The sequence below is a fragment of the Macrobrachium nipponense genome, chromosome 7, assembly GCF_015104395.2.
Source record: "Macrobrachium nipponense isolate FS-2020 chromosome 7, ASM1510439v2, whole genome shotgun sequence".
Taxonomy (NCBI): Eukaryota; Metazoa; Arthropoda; class Malacostraca; order Decapoda; family Palaemonidae; genus Macrobrachium; species Macrobrachium nipponense.
Genome location: NC_061109.1, coordinates 110,373,412 through 110,395,336, shown reverse-complemented (window position 1 = coordinate 110,395,336; position 21,925 = coordinate 110,373,412). Strand labels below are relative to the sequence as shown.

At 35.1% G+C, this 21,925-nt stretch overlaps 1 protein-coding gene across 1 annotated transcript in view; it reads left to right on the top strand.

The window, feature by feature from the left end:
* Positions 1–21,925, top strand: part of LOC135217715 (diuretic hormone receptor-like) — a 248,908-nt gene that overhangs the window by 157,539 nt on the left and 69,444 nt on the right. The window lies entirely within an intron of this gene.

Here is a 21,925-nt window from a genome sequence, read left to right as displayed (position 1 = left end):
TTATAGGAAACTGACTAACAATTTAACTTATGTTCATTTCTTCTCAGGCCACCATCTTAACATAAAAATATCAATTTTTTCCTCTATGTTTTTACGAGCATTGCGCATTGTCAGTCCACAATATTTGGATCAAGAAATTGAATACATAAGAAAAATAGGGAAAGATTTATGCTATCCTTCACATATATTAGACATTTGTTATAATAAAGCCCAGAAAAAGTTTTATACTGTAAGTAACACGCAGAAAGAAAATTCTAAGAACATTCTCAGTTTGCCTTATTTTAACGGATTTGAAACCATTAAATCATTGTTAAAAGCTTTTAATGTCAACCTTGTTTTTTTCCTATAATAACACACTAAAAGGAATGTTAATAAAAAATGGCCCCAGAGAAAGCAACAACATAATATATAAAATTCCATGTATGGATTGTCCCTCATTTTATCTCGGACAGTCTAGCAACGGCTTAGAAGTAAGGCTAAGCCAGCATAAATATTCTGTAAAAACTGGGCAAAAATCTAATGCAATATTCATTCATTTAAGTGAAAACAACCACTGAATAAATTGGGTTGATAGTTCAGTAATTGCAAGGTCAAGAGATGTCTTATCACGAAATCTTTTAGAATCTGCTTTAATACAACTTACTTTTCATTGTAATTTCAATGTTAGTCGTGGCCTTTTTCATTTAGACCCTTGTATCTGTAACATGTTTAAGAATGACCTCAAAGATATAATTACTGACTTAAATAAAAATCAGTTGCCTTAGAGTTATTATTTTTGTTGTAATGTATGTCTGACATGTATTGTGAATATGGTTTTGTTTACCAAGTTATGAATAGCTGTCACCTATAATCCTTTAATTGTCTTGAAATCGTATCTGAGATGATTGTCTTAAACCTTTAATTGCACCCATTGTTTTTGCTTGTTTGGGAAGGTTTCTTATCTTCCAGGTGTGTCGGATTCTAGGTACTAATCTCTTTATAATCCCTATCTGTCAGTTATACGAATCTTCTTGTATTGTTTTTTCTCGTATGTATGTCAGTCTCTGCTCAGTAAAGGACGTTTAACGTCGAAAGATCTTGCAGACCCTCTTTCGTTTATTTTTCCTTCGTGGCATATATCTTTATATATATATATATATATATATATATATATATATATATATATATATATATATATATAAAGATATATGCCACGAAGGAAAAATAAACGAAAGAGGGTCTGCAAGATCTTTCGACGTTAAACGTCCTTTACTGAGCAGAGACTGACATACATATATATATATATATATATATATATATATATATATATATATATATATATATATATATATATATATATATATATATATATATATATCACATTATACCTCATCACGTTAACACGGCCCGCTTTTGTATTCTAAACTTTGTTTACTTTCTAAAATTTAATTAGATGATGAAGCTTTATATGGTTCTGATTCATTCTTTAAATCTAGAACTACCCTCTCCAATATTGGAATTTAGCAATAAATTCTTAAGCTGAGAAACTAATGAACGAGAGACGGCAGAATTAACATGTTAATTACAGATACACGATACATACGGTATTCATAAATGGTGGATACGTACGTAATTATTTGAATTTCAATGAAGAATACGTGCAATGAGAAATTTGTATAAGAAATACAATAAAGTATGGTTGAGAGAGAGAAGGTAATTAACTAGACTAATATTACAATCTCAAAGTTAATGAAAGTGTCACCAGAAATAAATATGTTTCACTCACTTTGCGAGAACGCGATAAGAATTCTAATATACTTAGCATTAAACGCAGCTAAAAGAGATGATTCACGACAGATTTATAAATTATGACGACGACGAAAACAATAATAATAATAAGAATAGATTTACTACTACTACTGCTACTTCTGGCAATAATGCTAACAAAAGTGTAGATATATCGAAAACTATAATCTATTTGAAACTTACCGTTAGTGAACATTAGATCATTTAATACTAAAATATTTAATGACTGTTAATAATATTAGTAAAAAACATGTAACAATGCCAGACATTATTTGCTGACTAGTCGTAAATCCTTATGTGTAAATATAGTATATGTATGCTACGTTTCACCCAGCGATAGTTGAGGTTTAACGTTTGGAAGACATATGTGATATATTTTATTCTGGAATTCACGCTCATCTCCTGATGGACAGTGGCAGAATAATTGTGACTGTCAGGTTGAATTAGATTTTGTTACGTTTGTATGGTGATATATTCTACGCCATGATCGGGATCAACTGAGCTACCAAAATATGTTAGTGGTTATTAGTGAGTCGCTGCACAATCGAAATTGGTGAACAAAATCTTCTTTAAGGTTTACGCGATGATACGGCCTATGCCCTCGCATCAAATACACCTATATTAACAACAAACTATTAGAAAATGAAATATTGACTTTACCAGAATATGTCGTTCACTTGAACGACATATACTCGTACATGTGGGATTTTCCATCTTCAGTCTGAAAGGAAGAAAAATAACTATAATATAACACGTTAGCCTCTAAGGAAAATGGGATTCTTTGGAATGTTTCAGAAGTATAAGTAAAACCATTCATGCACAAAGACAACCAATAATTTTCCAAAATAAACTGTGTACGGGGAGTTACTTGATACTATCACCTTATTAAGACGTCTTATTACATAATTAACAAGTATTGCTCTTCTGCGTCAACTGAAGTCGAAATCAAGTGTAGTTACATCATCTCTTAATTAACGTTTGCTATGCCGAGCAATTATTACAGTGAACGCGCACTGCCTAATTTTTCATAAGGTAAAGGTCAATAACTTAATTAATGCTCTTATCAATATAATTAAAAACGAATTCGGTGCATCTCTCACTCTCTCTCTCTCTCTCTCTCTCTCTCTCTCTCTCTCTCTCTCTCTCTCTCTCTCTCTCTCTCATTATATTGAGAAACATCGATCACTTACTCTCCATCCCACTTTCGCATTTGCATTGTTTTCATTTTTGGTAATTGTTCAATAATTATGTGATATAATCTCCTTACAGACTGAAATATTTGAATAATTTCACAGAGACAATGGCTGACTTTTTCTATCTCTTCCAATCAAAACTCCTCAATTTCAACTTGTGTTAAGGGGTTGGTGCTGAAAAAGTCTGATAACATTACTTCGCTTTTCGCTGGCAAATTCATCTTGTTGACTTTTATTTGTAGAAGTAATCAACTTTAAAGAAAACTTGCAGACTTCAGTCACTTTTCCAAGATACTGACTTCATTTCTTCCTTTATATGATCGTTTGGAAAATTATTTGGTGGACGTGGAGCGAAAGGTACTCAGCAAATGCTTAAACTTAGAGAAAAATAATATTGCTCATATCAGCTCACTATTCTAAAACCAACTGGCTAACAATAGAAACTGACCAAAGCTATACTTTCTATAGGCGGAATATGATTCAAGTTCTGTGATTTTACAAGTAATAGCTATTCTCTGGAAGACCTCTTCCTTTCAAATAATACCTTCATCTATACGGCGCACTTTTTTAAGTTATCAAGAAACCATGGACCAACAATAATCACTCTTCAATGCGACATGGCATTGCCTCACCGATGTAGTCAATAGTTTCTTTGAGGTCAACTACCCGAGGACTGACTACATCATATAATGAAATTAGTTCCCCTCATACTACCTATCCCACAGCTCCTAACGAAGGCGCGAGCGTAAGCTTTCTCCGAGTAAAATAAAAATTCTTTTTTCGTAATGAAGGCCTGCCCGCTACAACCTACAGTTACCTAGAGACCAAGTATTCAATATTATTTCAAATAGTTGGACGTATTATTGATTGCAAAGCGATTCAGCAATCAACCACATTATCCGTAATGACGACAGAACTATCTGTATTTTAATCGGTCGATATCTTTTGTTAGGAACAAATTTCCACTGCATAGCGCCACATTTCATTCACCAATCATGCATGATTAATTAGATCTAAATGGACTTCGTGATCTCCGCTAATTAAATCGTTAATAGACCATACCTCATCAGTGACTGAATAGAGAATTGTCCTACGAAAACCAGAACTAATTCCTTTTTCCCAAATTCAAATTCAATTCTACACGAGTGCGCCAGTCATGTAGCCCGGAATATATGAATGAAGTTTGCAAGTGTATCTGTATAACCTGAATAATATTTTTGAAATTATGTAGATGACAACAGTGCGAGATTTCAGTATCTGCATTTTGAAGACCTTCCATTTCGTTGATAATGACTTTTCCCGGGATGTGTGGACGCGTCGAGGAAGGGGTGGGAACAATTTATGTATTGGTCCTCATATTTCTTTTTCATTTTCCCCTCATCGAGTTTCGGTATTGGTCCTTCTCTTCTATGCCAATTTAATTTTCTTCCTAATAAGTATCGGCTTTCTGCCTTTAGAAATGTTTCAGCCTAAGATTGAATCCTGGTCCTGGCTTTCTTATCATTAATACATTTCATTTCTCATTAAGCCATGACGACCATGGGACAAAAAGACAACGATAAGTGTTAGAAAATATCTGATACGTAACCTAAAAACCATCTAATGCCATAAGGAAATTACATAACGAGGTACGGATACTTTATGAAATAACTGCGGTTCGTTATGAGAGAGAGAGAGAGAGGAGAGAGAGAGAGAGAGAGAGAGAGAGAGAGAGAGAGAAGTTGGATGAGATAGAGAGAGAGAGAGAGAGAGAGAGAGAGAGAGAGAGCGAAATATTATTGTAACTCCACTTACCCACTGTGCCTTTTCATCTGAGAAACTAATGAGTTGTAAAATTAGGAACCCAATTTTCCTATCTCATCAGACGACATACTTTTTTAAAGTAGTTTTTATAGGACAGAATTTTTCCATAATGCTTTTTATTCAACGATGTTCTCAGTCTAATATTACCCTTCACTTTATTTAACAATGAACTTTTTTTGACCGCAAACCCTTATTAATGTAACTCTCCTTGTTTGAATTTACTTCAAGGACTGAAATCTTCGTATTACTAAAGTACTTATAACAACGACAATTGTTATAAGTACCTTAAGATATCAGAATGAGGTCAAAAAATTATAATTCTCTTGGGAACAAATTACTGGCCCCTCAAACAACTTTGTTAATCTTAATGATAAGAGTATTATTTACTGAAACCTTCTGACAATCATAAAAGGAAACGTTAACATTCTCAGAAATCATGAAATGTTGAGATTAGTCGTATTCTTTCTCACTCATTTTCTTCTTGTAGATTTAACCCCATATTAAGGAGTAGTGCGCATACACGATCTCAATGATATTCGACAAAATAATGATTAAAACGGGAATAAAGCATGCATGATAAAAATTTAAGATGTTAAATAACTACGGAATATACAATTATACCTGTTCCAATGACGAGACAACACTGAAGTTTAGTGCAGGACTGTGAGTCTTTCTCAAGCTTAAAATTTGAGAGGTGATCTGTTCGCCACCCGACACTTCCGGGTTTCTGTCTCGCTCTGAGAGTCGTTCTCAAGACTATAGTTTCTCTAGCGTTTTCTTGACTTCAGTTATTTCTATCTCTTTAGATCTTTGTTTTTTCCTTCCCTTGTTTCTTTATAAAAAAATCAGATAAATATATCAAAAATACAAAGAAGAACACAAGTGGAAAATGAGAGCTTGTGGCTATCAACCTCATTCTAGAAAAAAACCGGCCATTTTCTCAAAGGATAAAGAGTACAAAACGAAGAACAAATATTCATATGCTCCCTTACTACTTTCATATATTTCTAAAATGCATAGCTGTTAAATATATTCATGCTTGCTTCACTAGCTTATCCTAAAGTGAATTAACGTGGGAATATGGTAAAACTCAGGGAACAGACCAATGTAGCCCCTGAACTGGATTACGACGCAACCTTTGAAAAACGTTTAGGCTTTAAACTAAGCATGTGCCTTTGGTAGAAATGTTAATGTGTGGGAACGTTTCTTAACCTTAGTCTACGAACAGACATTTGCATAAAGGTATTCTTTCGTACGTTTAACTTTGTTCGTACCAGTCATAAATATGTATTTTCCCGTCGAAAGGTTAAGAGTTACCTAAGACAAATTAAAAAAAGAAAATAATTAAAGCGAAACATAAATGCTGAGAAATGAATTGCTGCAAGATTCTAAATTTAAATTATACTTCATTACCTGGTGAAGGTATTAAGTTATACATACAAACAAATACATACACACATACATACATACATACATACATACACACACACACACATATATATATATATATATATATATATATATTTATATATATATATATATATATATATATATATATATATTATAATATATATATATATGTATATGTATATATATATATATATATATATATATATATATATATATATATATATATATATATATATATATATATATATATATACATACACACTATAACGATTTTCCACATGATCTATAACGCTTGCGTATCATCCTTCATGTACACTCGGCAAGGAAAGTTAAGATACAGTTTTTTTTACATTTTCGGACATACATTGTTCAATAATGCCACACCTGGCAACTCTTGAAAGGGGGCGGAGCTTCAAAATCGTAGCGATTGTTGCTTTCTAGATTTCCAACAACTTTACACCATAAAGATTCTGTTGAGGTCCTATAATCATTTATACTTGAATGTAGAAACAGACTCTATATTATTCGTTAATGTTGTTTTGGTAACGTCAGTTGAGGGTAGAATATCGATCATCCTTTTTTAAAACCTACTGTGAATCCTTATTTATAAGTAATATTTGACACTAAACACGTTAAATTCATACGTAATTGAAGACGGATCTTAAACAATGAGAGAAAGTGTTTTAAAATTTGGGCAGTACTTGTGGAAATCGTGAGGAACAGTACAGTAAAGGATGAAATATGACGATAGAGAGAGCGCGCGCAAGCATAGGCCTATCGATAGAGATACTTAATTCATTATATTTACTTTGAGAGATTAAGTGATAATATTTTTTCAAATGTTTCAAAAGTTGAGAGAGAGAGAGAGAGAGAGAGAGAGAGAGAGAGAGAGAGAGAGAGAGAGAGAGCATGCATAGGCCTATCTATAGAGATACTTAATTCATTATATACTTTGAGAGATTGAGTGATAATATTTTTTCAAAATGTGTTTTCAAAGCTGAGAGAGAGAGAGAGAGAGAGAGAGAGAGAGAGAGAGAGAGAGAGAGAGAGAGAGAGCGAATTTGCATTTGCAAAATTTGCTTATATGAAAGCTTAGGCCTATTTATAACTACTTAATTTCATAATATTTTCTTTGGGAGATTGAGTGGTAATATATATATTTTTAAAGTATGTTTTAGAAGTGGAGAGAGAGAGAGAGAGAGAGAGAGAGAGAGAGAGAGAGAGAATTATAGTACTGGTGACGGACTTGTGACGGGGGAAAGGCAGAAGAAAATATAATGAATTAAGTATCTCTATCGATAGGCCTAGGCTTTCGCGATATGATATGAAGGTTGTGCTGCACTATGCTAGATAAAATTTGAAGGATCATAATATTCAAGTTAATTCTCTAAGAAATTCTTACCCTAATCTTGATTACATTTGACAGTTGCCGTAGCATTCAAAGATCGTAAAAAGACGTGGAAAATGTTAAAATGTTAGACACAGGGTGCGGTCATTCTTGCTCTCTTGATATAGTCTTGACTTTTGAAAATCGGGTTTCATCCACAAATCATTCACGAAAAAAGCTGTGTTAATTAAAAAATATTTATTACCGCAAATAACTCAATATGTATTGCACAGGTAATTAAAGTTTTATATCGTGGAAGATCTTTCAGCCTCGCGGCAAAGAAATGCAGTCGTGTAGGTCTGTAGACTACTACGAACTGCTCTGTAATGGGAGCATATAGCCAGAAAATATTTGAGCTGACATGCTACTTTAACCTTGATTGAGATTTATATTTAAAGACAGTAGATTTGTAAACAACAACTAGCATTCGATCCATGTCAACGTCAAAGTAATCAAAGTGTGAAATCCGTTACGTAGCCAGTATCCAGTGACTTGCGCTCTCCCGCTCGGAGTTCTAGGGCTCCTCCTCACATCATAGAAAACGCTCTTGCGGATGCAACTAGATTTGTTCAACCTACCTTAGCCGTCGCAACATTGAGTGCCATTGACGTCAGCTAACTTTAATCCCTTTGGAATACAAGCATAAGTTTGTAGAAACTAAAATAATTGCATTCACCACTTACGATGAGGCAATATATCTCCGTTCATGAAGCAAAACGAGTAATTATTGTCGTCGTGATACATAGTACTAAAATCAGAAATTCACATTCTATCTACCAGATCTCTATGAACGAATTCATCTGAGATATTCCAATTACTTCGGACATATATCGTGTTTTTAAGTATCTGAACGGGTTTGTTTTGCAGTTTTAACTTATATGATATAATTTATAGTATATTTTCATATTCTAGAGTAAATTTAGCGATATTATGTCTTTTCAGTAAAAACAAATGGGAAATTGGATGAACGAAAGCTAATGAAAACTGTATCTTCAGTTTTCTTGTCGAGTGTACATAGGGCGCAATAGAGAACAGGAACAAAGGAAGAGCAAATGAAAGGAGAAAGGCGGAAAATGGAAGAGATATGAAAAATAAAATATAAAAGACACATTTTATTACAATCTTCGAGTATTTAATGTCAATGATTTAAGTTCTTTATTAAGCACAGGCTTTTCGCTCTTTATCTAAATGGTATGTTCATAACAGTTAGAGGTTGGCCAGAGTTCTGTGACAAAACAGATCAATACAAAACAAAACGAGAGATAAAGGAAAATGTGATACTCTCTGATAAACCAAAATGAAAAGGGACTGTTCTTGCTATAAGAAACAATAACCTTAGATCACCATCTGACGTTTCTTAACGGGGATCGAGGCTGTTATTGGACATTACGATATAACACCCCATTTCTTTGATATACGGGAGATAAATTATCCATCACAAATAAAATAAATATTACAAATGAATCACGCGCTGTTCTTGGACGATAGATATTAGTTTTAGTGACTAGACATCTTGGAAAGTTTTAGACCTTCTATCTGAAGTTTTTCCTTGGAAAACGAACGTTTTAGACTTTACTTCGAAAAAAAAAATTATTTATATTTCTGATTTGATATATACTATGTTGATGTCTAGTACTTTTCACAAGTTACCAAGGAACCTTGAAACGTTTTTCCCATTTTGCTTCCATTATGTTATATCATATAATTGATTAAATCGTTATTTATTGTCGGGGCTCATCCCTGCAATACATAGCAACGTCTTGTAATAAACCTAAAGAAATGCAAGCTTAAAAATATGCATAAGCCACATTGTTTGTGAATATTTTGGTTTGGAATATTCATCTTCAAAACAGTAAGTCTGTTGAAGAGTGATGTCTTGGTCAGGCTTCAAGTGCAAGCACAAAACTTCTAGTCACGACTATTGTGAATTTTCATTACATGGTTTTACATACTTGATATATCATTACCCAAATATCCTCACGGTTTCAAGACGTTTTTAAAAAGCTGGCCCTGGTTAAGATAACGAGCGTAAATACATTTTAATGCTTCAAAGAGGTATTTTTCATGAAAAAAGTGTCATAGGCAGAGGAACATATTTGTGTATACAGACTACTCACGAAAAAAGGTAAAATAAAATAGGAGCGTAATCACCACCACCCCCAAAAAATAAATATAAAAAACTAGAAATCTAACATCCAGCAGAAAAACATAGAAATGTAACTAGTACCAGGCAGAAATGAAAAATATAAATCTAACTTCCACAAAAGAAAAAAAAACCCACAATTCTAAACTCCAGCAATAAAAATAAACTAGAAATCTAACTTCCAGAAAAAGCTAGAAGGATAACCTTCAGCAACAAAGAGAAAACCAGAAATTTAATTTCCAGCAGAAAAAAAAATTCAGGGCCTATATTCCGACATAGGAAGCCAAAGGCACCTCCAGTTCATGCGAGTTTTTGTTGAAACTCTTCTCTCATCAAATATACAGATCGCTGCCTGGTGTCTCACACTCGACCTTTTAAAGTGGATGTATGTTTTGAGGTGAAGCCGGACCCTTTTGAGCTCCAGGAAGCGCAGTGAACGGGAATCGAGGTTTTTAGGCTCTGTGAGAACGGCGTTAATCGCGGACTCTGATTTTTAAGTCCCCAGTAAAGCCGTAGTCACGTCTCTGAATTCTGTGCGCTCTGAGATCAGCGTTATAAGGACGAACCCGAAATTTCTTTCAGTACTTCCTGGAAATTGTAGTTTGCGATTTATGCTGCATTAATGAATCGGCGTTATTCAGTGTTATTTTAATAAGAGGTAAATTCTACCTACCTTTCGATTTGCGGAAAAATCTCTCTCTCTCTCTCTCTCTCTCTCTCTCTCTCTCTCTCTCTCTCTCTCTATCTATACTATCTCTCTATATATATATATATATATATATATAGTATATATATATATATACATATACATATATACATATAAATATATATATATATACTATATATATATATATATATATATATATATAATATATATAGATATATATATATATATATAGAGAACATACCCCCATGAAAGATAGTGTGAAATTGTACAATTATAGTTATTGCATCATTTGCCACAGAAAAGAAAAAAACCAGCAGACATTATTTTTTTTGTCTAATACCAGTTTTACACAAATTAATGTCGCTGAGAAGACTCTACCCAAAACCTATTGTTTGCGCTTGAAAAACATATCCTAATTCGAAATTCTCTAAACTTGGAAACATTTAAAGCTTTGGCCACTAGACTGACACTGACCATGTCTTATTAACACATATTGCTTGCTTCATAAACTTGTAATTTTTCCATTACCACAAGTGTTTATTATATCCTAATCAGTGTTTCTTTTTTGTGTAACCATTCTCACCATTTTCCATCATAGCCTATGGGTAATCAAATCTTAGGCTTTTCTCAAAGCTGGGCTCCAAAAAATAGGCAAAATACACATACCTCCTCCGTGCTTTTGAACCGTTTCGTAAATTCCTAGGGTTAGAACGATTGCCAAGACTACACGTAAGATGTCAAGCCGATTTATCTCTCTGTGTTTTAATGATATAAGGATGCATAGCCAACCACATCCTCGTTGCATTTTATGAGAGCACGGACAGGAAAAGGCTACTTTCTTTGGCCAGTCCAGTTTGGAATACTTCCGTGTGCGAAGTCATTCTTTTGGATGAAGACAAGTAAATGGAAAAAAATGGAAGTACCTAACCAATATTACTGATAAACACTAGGATACATCCGTATTTGCTCTGCTGCTATATATAGAGAAATCATAGAAAAAAAGATGCGCGTTGCACAACCATTTTTTGTTATGCACTTTCGTGACTATTTGCCCTAACAAACTGAGCTCGTGAATTTCAGAACTCAAGCTAAATTCTTGACACACTGTAGCCCAAGATTAATGCAATTACATACACCCTTTGTTATTAGTGTTACTACCCATTAGGCAAAATGAATTTAGCATACTTACGATCACGCCAAGTCAAAACTATAAACTTCAGCACCACAAATACATATATCAAGCACATCTGTTGCCCTCGAAATCGTAACTAGAATAATGCTCTTGTCATTTATTACCCATCTCTACTTGAATGTATACAGGACGGAAGAAATCGATTTAATTCTAGAAATGAAAGAGCAAGAGGAATAATCAAATTTATGGAGGGAACACTGCATTCATTTATCTAGTTTTTACTTTACTTTTAACTTTGTATATTTCGATTTTCTTTCTCTTTTCCAGCGGAACCACACCTAGCAAGTTATTGGAATCAATGTAAATTGGCGGATACTTCGAGTAATAATTAATAACGGTAATAATAATAACAATAATAATAATAGCCATTATTTTCGATCCTACTGCCCTCAGGGAAGGTCTTCTCTCTAATAATAATAATAATAATAATAATAATAATAATAATAATAATAATAATAATAATAATAATAATAATAATAATAATAATAAGGGCAAAATGAAGCAAAGGAGGTAACAACAAGAGAACCGGAAGCTATATAAGATATTGCGCAAGGATGGAAGACGTAATCTAATCATAATAATGGAAAATTCGGAGAGTTGTTACCGTAAATCTTCAGATTCTCAGCGAGAAAAGAAGTCTCAGCATGAGAGAGAGAGAGAGAGAGAGAGAGAGAGAGAGAGAGGAGAAAGAGAGAAGGAGAGAGAGAGAGAGAGAGAGGAGAGTAGCTTCTCCCTTTTTTATGTGTGATGAGGGAAACCAAATAAGATGACTTTTCGGAGGAAGAGAGAGAGCAGCAAGAAAAATAAATAAAAGTTGCAAATATCCATTAAATAAAATTGCAAAGGAAAGGGCATTTCTTGATAAATTCTGATTGTGCAGAAGCATACACAGCTAACACACACATATATATATATATATATATATATATATATATATATATATATATATATATATATATATATATATAATATATATATATATATATATCACCGTAAAACTGAAAAATTCAATGAGAAAAAGGTAAGAGAGGAGATATTCAATTCTGAATTTATGATTTTCATCATCATAAATTCTCAAAGCCGTCATTCACTGAAAAACGTACAACTTCTGCTTTTTCCTATTTTCGAAATTGGGTGTTCGACGATGTGGAAGTCTGCTCACCAGTTTTGAGATATTCTAGTTTCCGCAAGACCATATGCCCTAGTAAATAATAATATAATAATAATAATAATAATAATAATAATAATAATAATAATAATAATAATAATAATAATAATAATAATAATAATAATAATATATATGTGGCGCCGTGGAGGAGTTGGTTAGGTCTTCAATAGACTTAAGTCAAGTTAAGCAACATTGGGGCTGGTCAGTCGTTGGATGGGTGACCGCTCTCCTCGGCGTTGATTCCTTGGGAAAGGATCTTTACCATAATTTCCTCAGTCTACTCAGCTGTAAATGAGTACCTATCCCTGATGGGGTAGGGTCCAGCTATGGGTTAAATAGCAAAACTCAGCAATGATGGAAAGAAATGAAGGAATAAACGACAACGACGTAATGGAACCTCTGGCAACAGAGGAGCTTCGTCCGGCAACCAGGTATTCAACCCAATTGAAGGGGAAGACGGTCAGGTACTTGGAGGTCGTCATCCAGCAACTGATCACCACAACGAAAGTAATCAACAGCCTGAGATTGGAGCTACAGAGGCAAAAAGGAAGAAATGGACAAGAGAAGAAAATAAGGAAATATGGAGATGCTACATCAGAAGCAACCCGACGGAGAGAGGATATAGAAGAAGATTGATCAACATCTGGAATGAGAGGATAACACCCCCCAAACAGAGCAGAGACTGGCAGACCAAGTAAGGAACATAAAGAAAAAGAACTGGCTCTCCCCAACAGAAAGAGAAGAACTGAAAAGGGAAATGTCACACGACAACGAATTACACGAAGACGAACTGAGAGACGATGCCACAGAAGAACGACAGGGAGGATGAAGTATCAAACAACGACACACGAAGAAACACCGACGAAGTAACAGAGAGGACGGAATGGGTAGAAAAGATTAGACAATGGATGGAGACAGATACAGAGAGAACAAAGATCCCCTCCATGAAAGCCTACAACACCAGAAATTAAGGGAGAAAACAAGTGAGGTCAATGAAATAATGGGCCTAATACACACCACCAGTATCACAGAAACAAATAACTTGACATATGCAGGAGCAAGATTAGTAGCAGAACTGATGGGGATTCGAACACCAACACCACCGTCACAACCAACCCAACAGAAACCAAAACAGCAACCTCCTTGGAAAAGGCGCCTGGCTAAAAGCAAATCATGGTGATGAGATCTGACTTGAGTAAACTGAAAGAGATGGCAGAAAAAAAGGCTAAGAAGCAAGAAAACAAGGGAGGAACTCAACGAGAAATACAAAGTACAAGAGAGGGGACTAAACAACACAATAGAAGATGTAAAACAGAGGCTTAAGGCCAAAGCACACAAGATCCAACGGTACATGAACAGGAATAAGGGATACCAACAGAACAAACTATTCGGAACCAACCAGAAAAGACTATACAGCCAACTAAGAGGGGAGACAACCACCCAGAAATTCCTGAAGCCGAACCAAGTAAGAGACTCTGGGAAAACATATGGAGCAATCCGGTATCACACAACAAACATGCAACATGGCTCCAGGAAGTCAAGGAAGAAGAAACAGGGAGAATAAAACAAAGATTCACAGACATCACGACAGACACAGTCAGACACCAACTAAAGAAAATGCCAAACTGGAAAACCCCAGGTCCCGATGAAGTCCATGGATACTGGCTCAAAAACTTCAAGGCCCTACACCCACGAATAGCAGAACAACTCCAGCATTGTATCTCAAATCACCAAGCACCCAAATGGATGACCACAGGAAGAACATCCTTAGTACAAAAAGACAAGAGTAAGGGAAATATAGCCAGTAACTACAGGCCTATCACCTGCCTACCAATAATGTGGAAGTTACTAACAGGTATCATCAGTGAAAGGCTATACACTACCTAGAGGAGACAAACACCATCCCCTACCAACAGAAAGGCTGCAGAAGGAAGTGTAGGGGCACAAAAGACCAGCTCCTGATAGACAAAATGGTAATGAAGATCAGTAGGAGAAGGAAAACCAACCTAGGCATGGCATGGATAGACTATAAGAAAGCCTTCGACATGATACCACACACATGGCTAATAGAATGCCTGAAAATATATGGGGCAGAGGAAAAAACACCATCAGCTTCCTCAAAAAAATACAATGCGCAACTGGAATACAATACTTACAAGCTCTGGAATAAGACTAGCAGAGGTTAATATCAGGAGAGGGATCTTCCAGGGCGACTCACTGTCCCCACTACTCTTCGTAGTAGCCATGATTCCCATGACAAAAGTACTACAGAAGATGGATGCCGGGTACCAACTCAAGAAAAGAGGCAACAAAATCAACCATCTGATGTTCATGGACGACATCAAGCTGTATGGTAAGAGCATCAAGGAAATAGATACCCTAATCCAGACTGTAAGGATTGTATCTGGGGACATCAGAATGGAGTTGGAATAGAAAAATGCGCCTTAGTCAACATACAAAAAGGCAAAGTAACGAGAACTGAAGGGATAAAGCTTCCAGATGGGAGCAACATCAAACACATAGATGAGACAGGATACAAATACCTGGGAATAATGGAAGGAGGAGATATAAAACACCAAGAGATGAAGGACACGATCAGGAAAGAATATATGCAGAGACTCAAGGCGATACTCAAGTCAAAACTCAACGCCGGAAATATGATAAAAGCCATAAACACATGGGCAGTGCCAGTAATCAGATACAGCGCAGGAATAGTGGAATGGACGAAGGCAGAACTCCGCAGCATAGATCAGAAAACCAGGAAACAAATGACAATACACAAAGCACTACACCCAAGAGCAAATACGGACATACGTATACATAACACGAAAGGAAGGAGGGAGAGGACTACTAAGTATAGAGGACTGCGTCAACATTGAGAACAGAGCACTGGGGCAATATCTGAAAACCAGTGAAGACGAGTGGCTAAAGAGTGCATGGGAAGAAGGACTAATAAAAGTAGACGAAGACCCAGAAATATACAGAGACAGGAGAAAGACAGAAAGAACACAGGACTGGCACAACAAACCAATGCACGGACAATACATGAGACAGACTAAAGAACTAGCCAGCGATGACAATTGGCAATGGCTACAGAGGGGAGAGCTAAAGAAGGAAACTGAAGGAATGATAACAGCGGCACAAGATCAGGCCCTAAGAACCAGATATGTTCAAAGTACGATAGACGGAAATAACATCTTCCTCCATATGTAGGAAGTGCAATACGAAAAATGAAACCATAAACCACATAGCAAGTGAATGCCCGGCACTTGCACAGAACCAGTACAAAAAGAGGCATGATTCAGTGGCAAAAGCCCTCCACTGGAGCCTGTGCAAGAAACATCAGCTACCTTGCAGTAATAAGTGGTACGAGCACCAACCTGAGGGAGTGATAGAAAACGATCAGGCAAAGATCCTCTGGGACTATGGTATCAGAACGGATAGGGTGATACGTGCAAATAGACCAGACATGACGTTGACTGACAAAGTCAAGAAGAAAGTATCACTCATTGATGTCGCAATACCATGGGACACCAGAGTTGAAGAGAAAGAGAGGGAAAAAATTGATAAGTATCAAGATCTGAAAATAGAAATAAGAAGGATATGGGATATGCCAGTGGAAATCGTACCCATAATTATAGGAGCACTAGGCACGATCCCAAGATCCCTGAAAAGGAATCTAGAAAAACTAGAGGCTGAAGTAGCTCCAGGTCTCATGCAGAAGAGTGTGATCCTAGAAACGGCACACATAGTAAGAAAAGTGATGGACTCCTAAGGAGGCAGGATGCAACCCGGAACCCCACACTATAAGTACCACCCAGTCGAATTGGAGGACTGTGATAGAGCAAAAAAAAAAAAAAAATAATAATAATAATACTCTGATCTCAACGCTGCCGGAGGTCATTACATTACGTGGTAAGAGAAACCCCTGGAATCTCATTAGACTTGACAAGAGATCCGCTTCCCTTGATGAGTAAAAAAAAAAAATAGATAAATAGAAATTCTAGGATGATTAAAACACTGATTAAAACAAAACTTAAGCTGTGCATCATATTTCTATTTCACTGATCAAGTGATGCACAAAAAATCAGAGTGAATACCAATGACAAGCACTGAAGAGATTATTTAGCAGAACCATGGTGACAGAGAGAAGTCAAATTTCCTTTAAAAGCGAATTTGTTACATGAAAGCGACATGTTACCGTCAATAACCATTGATGTCTTCATATAACACAAACAGATAATTCTATTCCCGATTACGTCTCGCAGGAAATAATTACTATTCCTCTCTTCCAGTTCCTGTACGAGTTCATAAATTTCTCTCACATTTTCCTTCTTATCTAAACATATTAGGAAGTCTGCATGAGAGTAAGTCAGTTTGTCGCGATAAATCTCTGTTTTTTCTAATAAACTGTGCCGTAAAAAATCCTAACCGTTTAACTCTAAATTTACCATCTGATTCTAAATATACAATCTTCCCCCTTCAAAGAATCCTTTGGCTTACAAAGAACTCACATGGGACTGATGATTACCCATCACAAAGAGACAACAAAAAGTATGCGGATGCTTACTTGAGAAGAGAGAGAGAGAGAGAGAGAGAGAGAGAGAGAGAGAGAGAGAGAAGTTAAGTGGTTGTAAAAAAAGAAAAAAGTATGAAAATTTCCGTAGTAAAGACAAGACGTCATCAAGTTTGGGGACTTTGCGATATAATAGTATAAAAAAAATGTGGATTTAACAGAAAAAGAACGACAAAAACTTGACGACTTGCCTACTACAAAGACTGTAAATGAAAAAATAATGAAAATATGCATACAAAATATCTGAAATATTTGAGACAATGTTTTCACTTTTAAAATTAAATTCCTTGTGGATAACTAAAGAAGGCTAAATATGAAAAACTTTCGGTATTGCAAGATGAGCGTGGCAGAGAGTAAAAATAAATAAAACACCAGAAGTAGTAAGGATTTTCTTTGAGGAGATGTATATAAAAAAATACAGCAAGAAAAGGTCTTAAATTAAATGCTTACACGACGTAGCTTTTGCATATAAGAAAATTAAATTCTCCTCCGGAAGCAGATCAAAAGACGAAAAAGATAACTTGTGAATGAATTCTTACTGTCACTATTATTTTTACATCACAGTTAATGGCTGTAAACAAAACCAAAGAAATTTCTCGGAAACAGAACGTGTTTAATTATCGCAAGGTTCTGCATTGTCATTTTTTACTTTATCTGTCCTAATGTTGAAAGTATCAGTAATAAGCATAAAATTACTTTATAAGAAATATAAGTATCTACGTGTGTAAATAACTCGATCAATATTCAATATGGAAACAGGCTTATGAGCATTAAAGGACACCAGAGCCATGATATTAGGCAACATAAATAAGTATTTCCAAGAGAGAGAGAGAGAGAGAGAGAGAGAGAGAGAGAGAGAATACACAAAATGGAGGCAAAGACATAAAAGAAACCAAAGTTGGTATATGAATGGCATGGCAATCCTTAGAAGTTCTTTTATGGAGCAACTTCTTTTTATGAGAGCCAGTCAGGAAAGATCTGAAGTTGGACTTCAGGAAATGCATCCAGGCTATTCAGCAGAGTAAACAACTCATTACGTTTTCCTTACTTAACTTCGTAGGGCTTACAAATAATGGCTAATGTTGTCAAGAAAGCTTTTTGGCGATAGCTTTCTCGGGGCCTCTTGGTGACGACGTTTTTTTGTTTGTTTGTATGGTGTTTTTACGCTGCATGGAACCAGTGGTTATTCAGCAACGGGACCAACGGCTTTACGTGACTTCCGAATTACGTCGAGAGTGAACTTCTATCACCAGAAATACACATCTCTCACACCTCAATGGAATGGCCGAGAATCGAACCCGCGACCACCGAGGTGGAAAGCAAACACCATACCAACCACGCCACTGAGGCGCTTGGTGACGACGTCCGATGACACAAACGAGTCAATCATATGACTTCCCTCTTCCTTGGTCTGTGATATATTTTCCAGCCTTATAATAATTTATTGGTTTTCTTGTGCATACAGGTTTTATCCTTTACCAAGAAAGCGTGTCTTCTTTAAGAAAGTGCGCTTAGAAACGTTGCAGGTATAAATTTATTGTTTTCAACATGGTGATCCTTCTCTGCCAAACGTTTGTAGAATATGTTGCTGATTAAGACATTTTTAACGTCTCTTGAGGACACATTACAGATCCTTTTTTTACTGAAGTTGATGTAGCTGCATCAGTCTTCTTTCCTGATTTACTAAGAGTTAAATTTACTTTTCTCATCTGTTCTTGGTGTCAATAAAATTTCACCTGATTTCTTTCGCTCATCTCTTCTAAGATTTCACCAGACTTCTTTCTCTCATTTTCTCAGTTTAAAAAAATCTCTGTTCCTGGCGTTTTATCCTTTTACTTGCCAAAGCTGTGACCGCTATTTTAATTTCCTCGAGTTTTAATTTCCTTCTCAATCTTCCCTCTGATCTCCGGTCTATTTCACCTGAGGATATCGATGCCGATCTGAACTGCGTTTCTGTTTGAGACCATAGAGAGCGAATGACACTCCTCATTCACTAAGAGGATTTCGCGTCACTGAATTTACCTTTTACTCCTTCGTACTTATTTCTGATTTTTAAGAAATTTAAAGTTCCAATATTTTTCATTAATTGGGTCCAATATGAAAATTTTACAAAGTTACAGTAGGGTCTTGTAAGTTTCCTCTAGGAATAATTAAGGTTTACATGTATACAGTAATTTTAGTAAGCCTTTTATATGAAGATTGGTCGGATCTTGGGTACAATGTCGATTAAATTTCGATATACCTATCACCTGAAAAATACAAATATAACTTTCTGTTAATACTTTAGCTTTTCCTTAAAACCTTAATTTGCTAACTTTCTAAAAAAAAAAAAAAGGAAGGTGGGGGGGGGGGGAGGGGGAGGGGTGGAACTTCTCTCTGTCTGTCGTTCGTTCGTAAAGGATCTGAGAGTCCCATTTCGTCATGATTCTCCAAATGTGTGTTTAATGAATGATTCCCACAATTCTTTTTGTAATGACTCTCATCTTTTTTCATACTAGGCGATGTCTAGTGGTGGCTTGCTTTCTCATTTTGAAGTGATATTCGCATCCGTTATTGTAATGCTTCTAGCGATTTCTGTCAACACACTGATTACATGATCCTCGATCATAACCAACTTATACACATTCTAAACAGGAATAAGCAGTCATCCAGAAGTACAGATTTCATTTAAAAAAAATAATGATAATAATAAAAAAAAGTAAATTCGCCCAAATCTCCGCTCAGTATTAAAAAAAAAAAAAGTGAGAACATCAGAGCTGACACCGATATATCTCACTCTTTTATAGTTTAAAGGCTAAAAACCGCCCTCTTGAGCTGAAAGGGATTATAGGGTCACGGAAAGAAATCGATGTCTTCCAGACTTTCGAAGCCTTATTTGGGTCTGTTCTACTAAGAAGCCCTCCGATAAATAAAAGCTCTCTCTCTCTCACTCTCTCTCTCTCTCTCTCTCTCTCTCTCTCTCTCTCTCTGTAAGAGACCTGAGCTGGATGAATGAGGGATCAACATGATCGATTGACGAGTAGGTAAGGAAAAGCAATGCCTCTTGACAAGTCACGTGGTCGTGGAAGAGGACGGCGCGCGGTCACGGACTCACACGAGTAACCATAAAAGAAGGTTTTAATTAGATTTTGAAATCATGGTCCCAGCCACTATAGACATCTCATTTAAAAAAAAAAAACCGAAAAAGAATGAAATTTTCTGTAGAATGGTTTACATTCGACAGTATCGGGAAGAGCGGAAAAGAGGCGACAAATGATATTACGGTATGGCAAGAACAAGCTTACCCCGTCTTACAGGGAAATCATGGTTTCAGTTATACATTGCACATATATACCTTCATGTTAAATAACCTATACTTCATTAGTAAATGATCTGGAATGACATCAAATAATACATGACTGAAAACGTGCTACTTTGAATACACACACACACACACACATATATATATATATATATATATATATATATATATATATATATATATATATATATATATATATATATATATATATATATATATATATATATATATATATATATAAAGGTTTTTGCCACGAAGGAAAAAATGAAAAAGCGAGATAGCCGAGTACTTCAGGACCGAAAGTACTCGGCTATCTCGCTTTTTCATTTTTTCCTTCGTGGCAAAAACCTTTATTTATACATAGCATCACGTTTTATATACTTCGTGATCAAGTTATTCATATATATATATATAATATATATATATATATATATATATATATATGTGTGTGTGTGTATATTCAAAGTAGCACGTGTACATGAGCTTTAGAATATCATAAAATCCACGTGAGAAAGCAAGTGAAAAACGGCACTTCGAACGAAAGTACTTTTGCTGTATATAAACTGTTTTTACTTAGTGTGAACTTGGAAAAGTAGAATATACTACGAAAATACTTGTCCCCAAGACCCGTTTTTCACTCGCCTTCTTACGTGGATTTTGTTATATATATATAATTATTAAATATAAATTATTATATATTTATAATAATATATATATATTATACTATATATATATATATAGATATATATATGTATGTATATATAGTATATATATATATATTAATATATATATATATATACTATATATATATTATATATATATATATATATATATATATATAGATATATATATATATATAATATATATATATATATATATATATATAATGATGTTGACGGCAATCTGAAAAGCCTGTCAAACTGTATGATAATATCATGGTCCTCGATATTCCTTAAATTTCCTTTCTTACAATACAATAATACCATGGTCTCCAGTATTCGTAAAATTATCTTTCCTTCAGTATTAAATATTCATCAAACTGAAACATGGTACAATGGCACTAATTCTTACTAAAATCATCTCTGCTCCCATACCAATAATTATCAAATCAATAAATATAATCTTAGCCACCAAAATCTTTGTTTGTATGATGTTTTTACGTTGCATGGAATCAGTGGTTATTCAGCAACGAGACCAGCGGCTTTACGTGACTTCCGAACCACGTCGAGAGTGAACTTCTATAACCAGAAGTACACATCTCTAACCCCTCAATGGAATGCACGAGAATCGAACTCGCGGC